Below are 13,031 nucleotides of genomic sequence, written 5' to 3'. Positions count from 1 at the left end.
GAGCTGGGGCCTGAGCTGGAACCTGGCCACATTCCTCTCAGTTGTTCAAGAACAAGATCCTGAATGAGGATGAGAAGGAAGCCTCAGGACTGAGATTCTCCCCTGATTCAGTCATGCTTCTCTGAGAGCCCAGGACTGCCCTGGCTGGATTCTGCTTGCCAGAGGTCAACCCTGCTTCCAAGCCAGTTCTAGTGTGACCATCCTCCCTGCTATGACTTCAACCCTGTTCCCTGGACCTTATCTTCCTATTTTCCCTTGTAGGGCTTATAGGGAGGGACTTTTCCTGATGACTAGGGCATTTTCTGATGCTAATGACCATTTCAAACTTCCAACTCTAATTTTCCTCTTTGTTCCTTCCATCCAGACATCACCTCCATACCCTTACCTGGATTTCATGAGTTTCCCAGGCTGTAGTAGTTTTCATTTGATATCAGGTGGCAGAGAGCAGAGGAAGGAGCAAGGGCTTTGGAGTCAACACTTAGTCCAAGTCCTTGCTCTATACTACCTGAGAGACCTTGAGCATGTTACAACCTCTCAGAGCCCCAGGCTCCCCAGTTCTGAATGGGAGAAGGAAGCTGTGACAGTAGCTTCCATTTAGAAGCAATAATTCCCATTCCTTCTCTGATAGGCTAGAGGAATAGGATGCTATCTTAGTTTGTTGAAGTAACAGAATACCACAAGCTACATAATTGATAAAGAAGAGAGAGATTTATTTCTAAAAATTGTGGAGGATGAGAGATGCAATATTGAGGTGCCTGCATCTGGTGGGGGTCATTGGGCTGCATCATAACATGATGGAGGGCATTATGTGGTGAGACAGAACCAAGTGTACTAATTGGGTCTCTCTTCAGCTCCATGACTAACTGGGTTCCATACCCTGCACTGGGGGGAAAAAGTCACTAATCTCATCATGAGGACTCGCTCTCATCTATCCTCATGACCTCATCTAACTCTGTTTATCTCTCATGGGCCCCCCTGGCAAACACCATTAACATATAAATTTGGGCATTAGGCTTCTAATACCTGAACTTTAAGAGACACATTGAAATCATAATAGATGTGCCTGAATCACTCTCTGGCATTTGCCTTAGTTCTGACTTTCCAGCCAGGTGCTGATTGTGTCATGACACTCAGTTCCTTCTACTCTCAGTACCCCACTCTACAGTGTTTTGGACAAATCTGTTCATCAACAGTGCCTTCCTGATCCCAGCTCATCCAGGCTTTCTTGTTCTCTGAGCCAGATATGATCTCAACAGAAACTGTCCAGGCTTTGGCCTCCATGGACCACTTTTATCATAAGGCAAGTTGGTCTCCAACTGTAGGCTCCCAGAGTAGACACTGTGGTACACAGCTACATCTGAGGATCGCCTGTACATTTTATACCTGTAGCTGCTCCATTAAGACTTGCAGGATTGACAGTAATTGGGAGGCATGGCAACATTTCAACAGCCCTGGACTGAGCATCAAGAGAACCTCAACTTCTCTCTCAAACTTTTTGCACTCACCCAACACTCTGGCTTAAAAATGGCCTCAAAACTATTCTTTCAGTTGTGTCTTAATAGGGACTCCAGCTTCGTTTGGTTATAAAGCTTTGATTTCATCTTCCACTGCATCCCTCCCTCAATCTATCATCCTTCCCGTCACCTTCTGTCATTCTCTATCATTCTCTCCCTCACCTACTTCATTCTCCCTCTCCTTCCAACCAGTCCTTATGACCTTTTGCTTTTGCCTCACCATATCTCAGACTTGCTCACTCTTCTCTATGCCCATGGTTTTGACCAACATCATCTCTTGTCTGGATTGTTCTAATTGTTGCTCTTTTTTCTAGGATTGCTTCATCTCCCACTCTTCACTCTCATAGTCACACTTCTGTCAGAGTAGTCTTAAAACACAAATCTGAAAAAAAAAAAAAAAAGACACAAATCTGATCATCATACTCATTAAAGAACAAAAACAAAAATGAAACTTCAGGGTCTCTCCATCACTCTATGGTGGACAACGAGCCCTTACCATGACTCCCAAGGCCACTTCCTGCCTCTGCCTACCCCACACCTCTCCCCACTTTCATGTCCCCAAACCCTAGAAAGAATTTCAGTTTGGTGACCAAAGTAGAGGTCTCACACCCCTGGGCCTTCACCAATGTGATTGTCACCACCTATACCATCTCATGTCAGTGGAGATCCTGGACCTTAAAAGGGACAGTCATGGAACAATTAGTGGGATCTGCATAAGCTCTATAGTTTAGACTAGGGTGCTCATGTTATTTCCCTGATTTTGCTCACTATATTTGTATGACCTAACACTTTCATATCTGGGAAATCTTGACAAAAGGTACATGGAAATTCTTTGTACAATCTTGGGACCCTTTTCAGCAGAATAAAATTATGTAAAATACAAGTTTAGACATGAAAAAAAAAATGGATGGAGTTAGAGAATATCACGCTAAGTGAAATAAGACAAACCCCCAAAACCAAAGGCCGAATGTTTTCTCCGATATGCCAATGCTAATTCACAATAAGGGTAGGGGGATAGGGAAGAATAGAATTACTTTTTATTAGGTAGAGGAGAGTGAAGGGAGGGGGACGGGGCATGGGGAAAGGAATGACAGTAGAATGAAAGAGACATTATTACCTCATATACACGTATGACTGTATGACCGATGTGATCCTGCAATATGTATAATCAGAAAAATAAGAGATTACACTTTATTTATGTTTGATCTATCAAAATGTATACATGTACTCTAGTGTCATGTACAACTAATTAAAACAAATAAAAGTTTAAAAATAAGCATGCAGATTAATTAAAAAGAAAGCAAACTAACTTCAGGATTCCCTTCGAACTTGGTGTTCTTGGTAAATTCAACATCAGTTTTCATTTTCTTCTACTTTTCCCTTTCCTATAAACAAAACAAAACAAAACAAAAAACCAAAACAGGATCTGTGTGTGAGGTGTAGGGAGGGATTCTTATTGCTGAGAGCCTGCTTATAAAGTTGTGACATGAGGGTCAGCATCAGGTACCTGCTCAGCAACATCAGACTAGTGTATCAGCTGACAGTGGAATCAGTGAAGGTGGGCAGCATCGACTCAACCCTCCTGGCCCAAGCACCTTCAACTGATGGGGTCGGGCCAAATGATTTCATCAGACTTGGGTAAACAGTGGAACTGCTTCCTACAGTGCTGGCTTAGCTTTTAACCTTCTGAAGACATTCCCTAGACATCCATGGGAATAGCTTTCACAAACAGAAAAGAACCCCAGGAAAAAAAAAGCCTGACCCGGAGTGTCTGTAGCTCAGAGATCATCTCTGCAGCCCCTGCTTCTCATTCTCAGGCCAATGCGGCTCATTCTCCACCTAGTCCTTCCAGCGTAGATGAGACTGTCTGAGTCATGGGGCTGCAGTCTTTTCTTCAGATGTTAGCAGTGAAGGAGGAGTTGCAGTGAAACCCCAGCCTCATTCCAAGTTTGAGACACAAAGCTGAGCAAACAACCCCTGCGGGCCATGTTAGACCAGTGCTCTCCATGACAGCTGGTCTTCCTGCTTTCCATCTAGGCCTCAACAGCCATAAGAAGTGCCGTTGCCTCTTGCTCCTACAGCTGTAAAATCCTCCATGCTCAGAGGCAGGAAACCCAGAACTTGTCTAACAACCTCCAGGAGAAGGAGAGGCAACCTTGACTTGGGCACTTGGGTGATGTGGTGACCACTTTACCATGCAGCTTAAAAGAAAAGAAAAGAAAAGAAAAGGAAAGGAAAAAGAAAGAAATACTCTTTGGAAGGAAATGTAATCTGCCCCCTGCAACTTCCACCTACAGATCAAAGTTCCACCCTATGGTGATGACATAGAATTGGTTTGTTTTCTCTACCACATTGAAGTCCTTTAAACATCTGGAGAAAGCATCTTCTTCCACCCCCCAAAACACTTTTTCTTTCCTGCAGATTAGGCAGACCGTTCTGATTAGACAATTCTTTGAATCATCTTCATAAGTGACTTAGATCCCTGAAGATGTTAATTACTGCTTCACATATTCATTTTCAAAGTCCTTTCTACAATGCCACAGACAGAACACAATGCTCCAGACAAAGTACCTGCCCCAAAGACAACAGGACTATGACCTCCTTCCCTGATCCACACTCCATTTCTCTTGACAATGCAGCCCAATTGTCTAGTAGCAATGTGTGACATTGCTGGCTCCCACTGAAGCTGCAAGACACCAGAAACATTCACTCTCTGATATTTGTATAATTAACTATTGAATGCAAGACATTTTATGGTAATCACTATCACTTCTAATTCTTGACTGTTAATTTTGTCTCTGCCGGTAAACACACAACTTACTAACTCTTCCTGGGACTCCCAAGAGCTTTGAAAGGCCCTTCCTAATGATAAGCACTGTTTTAATCTGGTTTTTTTTTTTTTTTTTTTTTTTTTTTTTTTTTTTTTTTTTTTCCTGCTATAACAAGATCCCACAGATCGTTTGCCTTTTAAAAGAGAGATAGAGAAAATATTTATTTCTCAAAGTTCTGGAGTCTAGGTAGTCCAAGGTCAAAATGTGTGCACCTGGTTTCTGAGGAGGGCTTTCTTGCTGTGTCCTCACATAGCAGAAGAGCAAAAGGAGGAGAACCCTTTACCACTGCCCTTTTTATAGCAGCATTTTCCACTCGTGATGATGGAGTCCTCATGACCCAATGCTTCCTATTGGGCCCCAACTCCCAGTATTGTTTCATTGGGAATTAAGCACTAATGGGAATTTTGTAGGGTACATAAACATTCAAACCACAAGTGCTATGATGGATCCATATACACTGCTTGAGATGGAAGGACACAAAAGAAGGTAAAGTATTTGTAGGGATCAACTTACTTAAAGGGCTTATTTATTCCTAGTGAAATAAAGTGGAGAAGACATCAAAGCACAGGAACACGGAGATAAGGTGGTGTGAAAGCAGTGTCTGCTCAAGAGGAAATCTGAGAGGATGAGAGAGACACTGGAGGTGAAAGACACCCCTGAATATGTAGGTACTTGAAAGTCAACTGAGAACTGGCAAGTCCATGCACTGGAGGAAGGTCCTTGCAACACTGACATCCTTCAGCATCTCCATCTGCAGCAGTTAATACAAAGGCATTGCTCTGGCTTAGCTGCTTCTAAAAGAAAGAAAGACAAGAATATTGAATGTGCAAGGGACATGACTTACTGCTCCTGAAACAAACACTGAAATATTCAAATATTCAAACTCCAAGAAGGGCATCCATTCACTTTAGTGCAAGTCAACAACATGTCTGCTCTGGAACTTTAAGTCAAATTCTGAAGTAAAAATCTCTCCCAGGAATGTGGCCCCAAGAAAATGCTCTCTACAAAAGACAAAGAATGCATTAAATAGATCACTTACAAACACATCTCAACTGGGGGTATTTCTGCAACAGCAAACTGTTAAAAAAGGAAGGTAATGTGTTAGATTTCCTTTCATCACATAAAGGAAGTCTATAATGTGGAGTACTAGGATTTTACTAGCAAATTCAGCAGCAGCAGCAGACACAAGGTAACCTTAACCTCATGAAGGATTCCATAGATTTCAAAGTGTGTATGAATTGAGTCAGCTGTGGTCAAGTGGTTCTATAGTTAAGCCATCCTCGAATTAGAACATGGATAGTCCGAGGCTCATGGGGCGCAACTACTGGGTGGTAATTAAAACAGTTTGGAGATTTAAGGTACAGCCTGTGTCTGAGAAGGTATGTGTAGGCTCTTGGCACATACAGTACTCAGTTGTCTCACACAGACCCAAAGGCATGGTATTTGGCAGATGTTTTACATCATTTCTGCTTTGAAGTTGTAGAAATTTGTTGTTGAAGATATTCATTTTCTCTTCTCTTTTACTTTAGGTTTTTGTTGTTTTCAATAATATTCAAAACATCTTTAATCATAAATCTCGGTGCCTTGATTTTATTTTTCATTAATAAGAAAACTTACAGCATTTTTCACATAGAACAAATGTATATTACTTGGGGGCTGGGACTGTAGCTGAGTGGTAAAGCACTCAGCTAGCACATGTGAGGCATGGGGTTTGATCCTTAGCACCACATAAAAATAAATAAATAAAATAAAAGTATAAAAAGTGTATATTAATTAAAAATCTGAGGACATCCTTAATTGAAAATAGAACTTTCAAACAAAGCCAGTAAGGGAAAGAGAACCAATAAAAATTTAAGAAATATTGAAAATTTTTGGAAATAAATAACCAATAATAATAGCACTATTCTAAACAATATAAATATTGAATCACTTAATTTTTGGACAATTCTACGAATTTTGCTTCCTAAGATAGGAACCTTAGGTTGGAAAAGATTAAATGAGTGTTTTATGGTGACCCTTCTAGCAGTTTTAAGAGCTGAAATTTGAACACAGATCCCAAATCTTAAATAATGTGCTATACTGCTTTTCCTTTGATATAAAGTATATTAAATAGAAGTCATAAAATTATATTGTATAAATAAAACTAAATATGTCACATCACTGATTACAGTGACAATTACTACGTAAAATTTCACTTTTGAAAGGCATAGACTATCATGATGTCAAATCAAATGCATAGTTTACTTAATACAAAAACCACATACAGGCCAGGTACATTCCTGTAATTCCAGAGACTTGGGAGGATGAAGCAAAAGGATCATGAGTTCAAAGCCAGCCTCAGCAATTTAGTGAGGCCCTACACAACTGCAAGGGCTGGGGATGTGGCTCAGTTGTTGAGTGCCCCTGGGTTCAGTCCCCAGAATTTAAAAAAAAAAAAAAAAAAAAATCACATACAAACACAAGAGTAAAGTTAAGATACACAACAGAATCAAAATTATCATGGAGTCCTATAAGTCTTGCTTCTTACATTTCTAGAGATGTTAAGGGAGTTGTTCCAGTCATTGGTTGATTTCCCTTTCTATTCCCTCTTGTGCAGATCTCTATCCAGGTGGGAATAATCTAACTAATGAAATACAGAAATGATAACATCTAACGTATCCCAGTAACCCTGTTGATGAGTTCCCTACATGAAAATTCAAATGGTCAGGCATAGCAGTGCAGGCCTATAACCCCAGCTACTTAGCAGGCTGAGGCAGGAAGATTACAAGCTCTAGGACAGCCTGGGTAATTTAGCAAGACTCTGTCTCAAAAGCAAAGAACATATTAAAAAGGGCTAGAGATGTAGCTCATGGTAAAACAGCCCTGGGTTCAATCCTCAGTACTACCAAAAATAAAAAGATATGCAGGAAGGGAGGATATCTTCTACTTTCCCTTGTGTCTTATAGTACCTGTTTGTGCTTTATGACTACAGGCTTAGCACATTTCCTCTCAAAGGCCAAACTGGTGTTCCAGTCCCATGTGACTGGCTTTCTAATCTGTATTTAAGTAACTTGGTCATTTCAATTTACAGAACTAAGACTCTCCATTTCAGAGAAGAAGAATAAGGAAAATTCCATTTTACTTCTAGCACAAGACTAGTTCTGAAAATAAAGCCACTGTTGTTCTTGGGACTCACTCAGTTCTCTTCACAGTGCTGATTAGGATCCCAGGAGAGAGAATGTGCATGTACTTAGCTCTCTCTAAGTGTCAAAGACAGGGTGAGATGGTAACAAACTTACTTAGGAAATCGAGAGACCAAGAACACAAAGGATGGCATTTAAATTAAAACCCATTGTTCTATAAAATGAAAGGCACACAGTAAGATTCCTCATCATCAATTCGTAACTGCCTTTTCAAGTCACCTCTATCTCCTTTCAGAATATATTTAACATATGTTGGGTTTTTCACATTTCATTCTCCTTTTCCATCTCCATCTCTATCTCTAACTCTATCGTTCTTAATTTGAGCTGTAATTTTGGCAGTTTCCTAAGACTTATCTTTTTGTTTGCAAACTTTCTATTTAGTTTTTATCTAACTTACTATTTAACCTATGTATTGTAATTTAAAATTTCAATTACCATGTTTTAATTTTTAGAAATTCATTCTGACTCTTTAAAAACTCGTCCTGGTTTTCAGTTTAACAGGGTCATTTTATTATATTTTAATTTCTTATTTTATGTTCAATAAATTTATGCATACTTAATAAAACAAACTTGATCATATGGCTAGAGATACAAAATAAACAAAGATACAGAGATGCTATTTCTACCAAAAACAATATCATTTTCAAAAGCGAATTGAAATTTTATAAAAATTTATTATATACTTTGCTCTTCACAAAGTTTCAATGAACTTGGAAGAGGAAGAATTGTAACAAGTCCAGTTACAGACCAACCCAGGGACTAAGAATAAAAAGGCAGCATTTCTGCCCAAAATAAGGTTAGCATTTCAAAATATAAAACAACTTGAAAATAATATTTTGATTAAAAAAAGAAATAAATGGTAAAAGTAAAGAATTTTAAAATATGATTGTAATTTAAAACATAAACAAAATCTCTGATGCATATGGTGGCATATGACTGTAATCCAAGGTACTCAAGAGCCTGAGGCAGAAGGATTGTAAATTCTAGGCTAGTCTTTGGCAACTTAGAGATGCTCTGCTTCAAAATAAAATGTATTTTAAAAGGGCTGGGAATGTAGCACAGTAGTAGGGCACCCTTGGGTTCATTCCCTAGTATTAAAAAAAAAAAAAAAATCTAAGATTTGGACAAAAAAGTACTCTGAGGAAATTTTATAGCTTAAAGTGTTTTGACTTAAAAAACTACTAAAAATAATAAAATAATAGTCAAGTCTAAAAAGAACTCCAAAGAAAAACAAAAACAGCTGATTTTTTAAAAGCCAAGGAAGGAATTCATGAAGTTAAAAGGTAAGTTAATAAAGCAAGAATGATATAAAATAAGAATGAAATGAAATAAGAAGATGGTAAAATAATGAATTCTCTCTGAATGGAGGTCTCACACCTACCTCACCCCTCACAGTGTCCCCTCTGAGATGGAGGTTTCAATCTTACCAATTCACAGGAGTGCTCCCTCAAGTTTAAGGTTCAGACTCACCTGACACATCACAATAGCTTGGTGTCATGTCATGCTCTCGGATTCTGAACTCCATATCTCAGCAGCAGCTCACTCTATTTTTCCCCAACCCTACTCAGCAGGTTCTTCCTCTAAATGCCACATTTTGGCATTACTTCAAGTGGGAAGAAAAGTTGTACATGTGGAAGAAGTGGTATTTCTTACCCTGTGAGAATATGACCCTCAGGCAGTGGCCACTCCAGAATGACCAGAAAGGAGGATGCCATTCCACAGGAATTGACTTTTGGGTGCCTGACTTCCCACCAGCACAGGTCAGTGGCAACCAAAGTCATAAACATTCATCTTTCCCTGCCAACACCTTATGGAGGAAGTACCTGTGAGTTCTGCGTTTGAGTTCTGGGTTCCCCTGTTGAGAAGAAGAAGAAGGGACAACGACAACCAGGGTCTGCTTCTTCAGGCAAAGTCCCCACTAAAAACAATCCTACACATGGAAACTGGCCACACTCTGACCATTGATATGGCCTGTATTGTGTCTTCCCAATACAAGCTTGGCCTGCCCACTCCATTGTGACTATAATTGGAAATAAGGCCTTTAGGAGGTAAACAAGATTAAATAAGGTCATAAGGATGAGGCTCTAATCAAATGCAACCAGTGTGCAATAAGAACAGGAAGAGACAACAGAAGTGCATGTGCACAGAGCAAAGGTCCTGTGAGGATATAGCAAGAAGGCGGCCATCTGCAAGCCAAGAAGAGAGGCCTTACAGAAACCAATCCCAACCACATCTTGATCTTGGACTTCAGAACTGTGAGAAAACAGATATCTGTTGTTGAAGCCACCATATCTGTGATACTTTGAGCAGATTAATACAGGTAAATGAATGTGTAACAAAACACAAAAACTTCTTCTAAAATATTCAAGATTTTTCTCTTTGCATGTCATTTTTTAAAAATAAAAAAGAGATTTGGTGGGCTCATACCGTCTCAAAGCTAACGAAAAACTGTATTGACCTTTTAAATTGTAACTTGTGCTCAGCAAGTCTAAAAGGCTATAACTCACAGAATGTCAAAGTTAAAGAGAATGGTCAAAGACATCAGATAGGGCCCCTCATTGGATACCTGAAGCCTGAATGGGAAGGAAGATCTGACCCAAGGTGATGCCACATAGGTGAGCCATAACACTGATCCCAGCTCACCACCTTTCCAAGCAAACCATGTCCTCCATGGGTTTGTAGAATCCAGTTTTTCTGGAAGTCACTCCAGGGTTTGTACTTTTTGAGAACAGTGGCATCTCCTTCATTCCTCTTGATCCACATGCCTGACACAGCATGGTTCTCAGGAGCTAGCGAGGCCCTGAGAGAACTGCCTCGAAAGAGGATCCTCAGCTCCAAATCAACACAGGGCGTGTATGAAACCAGAGGGAGCCCCATCCAGTGAGCAGCAGAACAGTCCCCCAGGGAGTGTTGGCCTAGTCCAGGAGGACCGTTCAGGCACGAGGATCAGGGAGCATAGGGCCACCCAAAACTGAGCTCAGGTGCTCTCCCTGCTGCCTGGCCCAATGATCCCTTCACAAAGCAAGTAGAGCCTTTTCCATGTGGTGAATGTATCACTGGGCCCATCACGTAACAGTGTAACCAGTGACTTCTTCTGTCTGAACCTCCATTCTCACCTCATTCAACAAATGTTTGAGCAGTTATTTGATGACAGATCCTGCAGATTTGACACATATTTTTCCTTTGCTAATATAGTATATCTTACATGTGCGCGCGCGCACACACATACACACACACAAAACCTCCATCAAATGAGTGTTAATTCTGAAAGATCTGGCAATATGCACACTCTAAATTGTTAGCAGTGGTGATTTCTGCAGAGGGAAGTCAGATTAGGAGGATAGGTAGAAAAAAGGGCTTGGGATCAATGATCAGACTAACCAAGGCTTTTGGTCTTGCTGGAAGAAGAAAAGCCTTGGCCCCTGTCATCTTTAGGGTCTCCAGTGCTGTGATTCTGTGCTTCCATATTGTGACCTTACAGTCCCACCTGCCCAACAGCCCTGCAGACAACCCCAAGGGGTTGCAGGACTTTGGCCTCAGTAGAGCAGGAGGACTCTGGCCTAAGTAAGTATCTGTGCTTTCTCTGCTCTCTTCACAGGAAGAATGGGACTACATTTAGCTGCTAAAGACTCTTCCCCCATGAGCTGAATATTAAGAGATGAAGTCCAGCTAGATAAATAAACCAAGTCCCTGCAGCAGAGACCTTCACCAGCTTCCATAGTCAAGAGAAGTTTCCCATACATGGACAGCTCTGCAGGGCAGCTGAGAGGCCTCCTCATGTTTCAAATTTTGGGGGAGGTGGGGCCACAAAGGACAAAGTATGATCAGTCCTGTATCATATCCCAAATCACCATTTCTCACTGTGCTAAAACCACAGGAGACCTGGGGATTCTCATTTGCAAAGGAGGACAAGTGTTTGCTCACAGCTGGCTGGATCCTGAAGAATGGGAGAGGAGGAGGCAGAGGATCAACCCATGTGGAGACCCTAAGAGGCCCCGAGCAGAGGCCACAGGAAGGCCAAAGCCTGGCTCTGTTACTAATGTGCATACAGAGCTGTTGGGGAAAGACAGACCTGTCTCAGGGGAGGACAATCTCTCAGCAAAGGAGACAACATATTATGTCTCTCTTGGCTCCTGACTGTCTGACAAGGGAAAGAAACTGAAGGGGAGGGTCAAGGTCATATCTTGGTATAAAATGATGGCTTTGTCAGATGTGTATGCCATCATTTCTTAAGATGGGGACAGGTGGCAAAATAAGCACCATTTAAGAATGAGCCTCAATCCAAGTTCTCATTGTGCTCTGCACAGGGGAGCCATGTCCTCCTTCCAGAGGCCAAGCATGGTGGGTTTGTGCCACAGACCTGCTAGGAGGCAGAATACATCCAGGTTCTGTGAAAATCAGGAAAAAACAAAATTGTCAGCTGACCGCATTACCCCAGGACCCTGGTGGGTGCCACTTAGTTGGAAATATTATCAGGAAAGAGAGGCAGATGGAAAAATGGAACAAAAACAACAGAGAAATATGGAATACATGATTAGAAACAAGAATGGCTTACAAACCCTGTTCAAATATATTGAATTTATGCTCCTACTCTGGGCCCCACGATAAAGCTAAGGAGCTGCTCCCTGAACTAAATCTCCATGCCCAATGTCTCAGCAAGGTCTGCATCCTCTGTTCCTACAGTGAACTCACACCACTTTCTCCAGGTTGTTCCTCGCATGAAGGCAGGGACCTGCTTGCAGTGTTCACTAGTCCAGTGTCTGGAACACAGAAGACCCCAGTGAATACTGGTTAGAATGAATTAATCTGGACAACTATGGTAAAGGACAAGAACAGTATCCCCATTTTTGGATAAATAAACCAAGGCTATGATTTTTTTTTTTTTTCTAATCATAACTATAAAAGCTGAAGTGGTCCTAGATCTTCTTATTCTAAATGTCTTTCCTGTACTACATTTTCAGAGGTAAGTCAGATCCTAAATTGGGTAAGTCTGCCTTGATCACTTTCGATTGGTCCACACCAGAAGTATGAGGTATGAGGTATGTTCTGGTTCTGCATCAAACGACAGCAAAAGGAGTGAATTCCCTGCTGAGAGCTCTTCGAATAGGGCAGTCCATGGTCAGCACTTGTGAAGGTAAGCTGGGAGCTATGAGGTTTCATGGCATTTTGAAACATTGGATAAGAACCTGGAGGATCCACATTGACTATGTGCAGAGCATCCTTCAGTGCACTTGACAAATGGTAAAAAGATAAACTGAGGTTGAAATTCTAGAGTTTAATTGAACATTTAGCAATTCATAAATCAGGCAGCTCCAGGTCAGAAGTGGCTCTGGATCTCCACTGGGGGAAGTAGAGATGAGGAGGTTTTCATGAGACAAACACAGAAGTAAAGCAAAGAAAACAACTGATTGGTTAGATATATGGTTTCCTTATTTGGTCTAGCCTACTCAAAATGCCCTAGTTATATAAGTTTATTGGATGCTTCTGACTGGTTGAATTTAAGG

The 13,031-nt window shown here is 40.9% G+C and overlaps 2 long non-coding RNA genes across 2 annotated transcripts in view; one reads left to right on the top strand and one right to left on the bottom strand.

The window, feature by feature from the left end:
* The window catches only part of LOC306659826, a 784,421-nt gene that overhangs the window by 538,760 nt on the left and 232,630 nt on the right, over window positions 1-13,031 (top strand). The gene's annotated exons all lie outside the window — the stretch shown is intronic.
* On the bottom strand, window positions 4,899-12,274 carry LOC306659232. Its single transcript, XR_013763248.1, has 4 exons — window positions 12,209-12,274; window positions 9,181-9,372; window positions 5,385-5,422; window positions 4,899-5,139 (listed from the first exon to the last, which is right to left on the bottom strand). It is a non-coding gene; the product is annotated as an uncharacterized lncRNA (long non-coding RNA).

The sequence above is a fragment of the Sciurus vulgaris genome, assembly GCF_902686455.1.
Source record: "Sciurus vulgaris genome assembly, chromosome: 4".
In the NCBI taxonomy this organism is placed as follows: domain Eukaryota; kingdom Metazoa; phylum Chordata; class Mammalia; order Rodentia; family Sciuridae; genus Sciurus; species Sciurus vulgaris.
The sequence above is the reverse complement of the archived record's forward strand: the minus strand, read 5'-3'. Positions and strand labels throughout refer to the sequence as shown.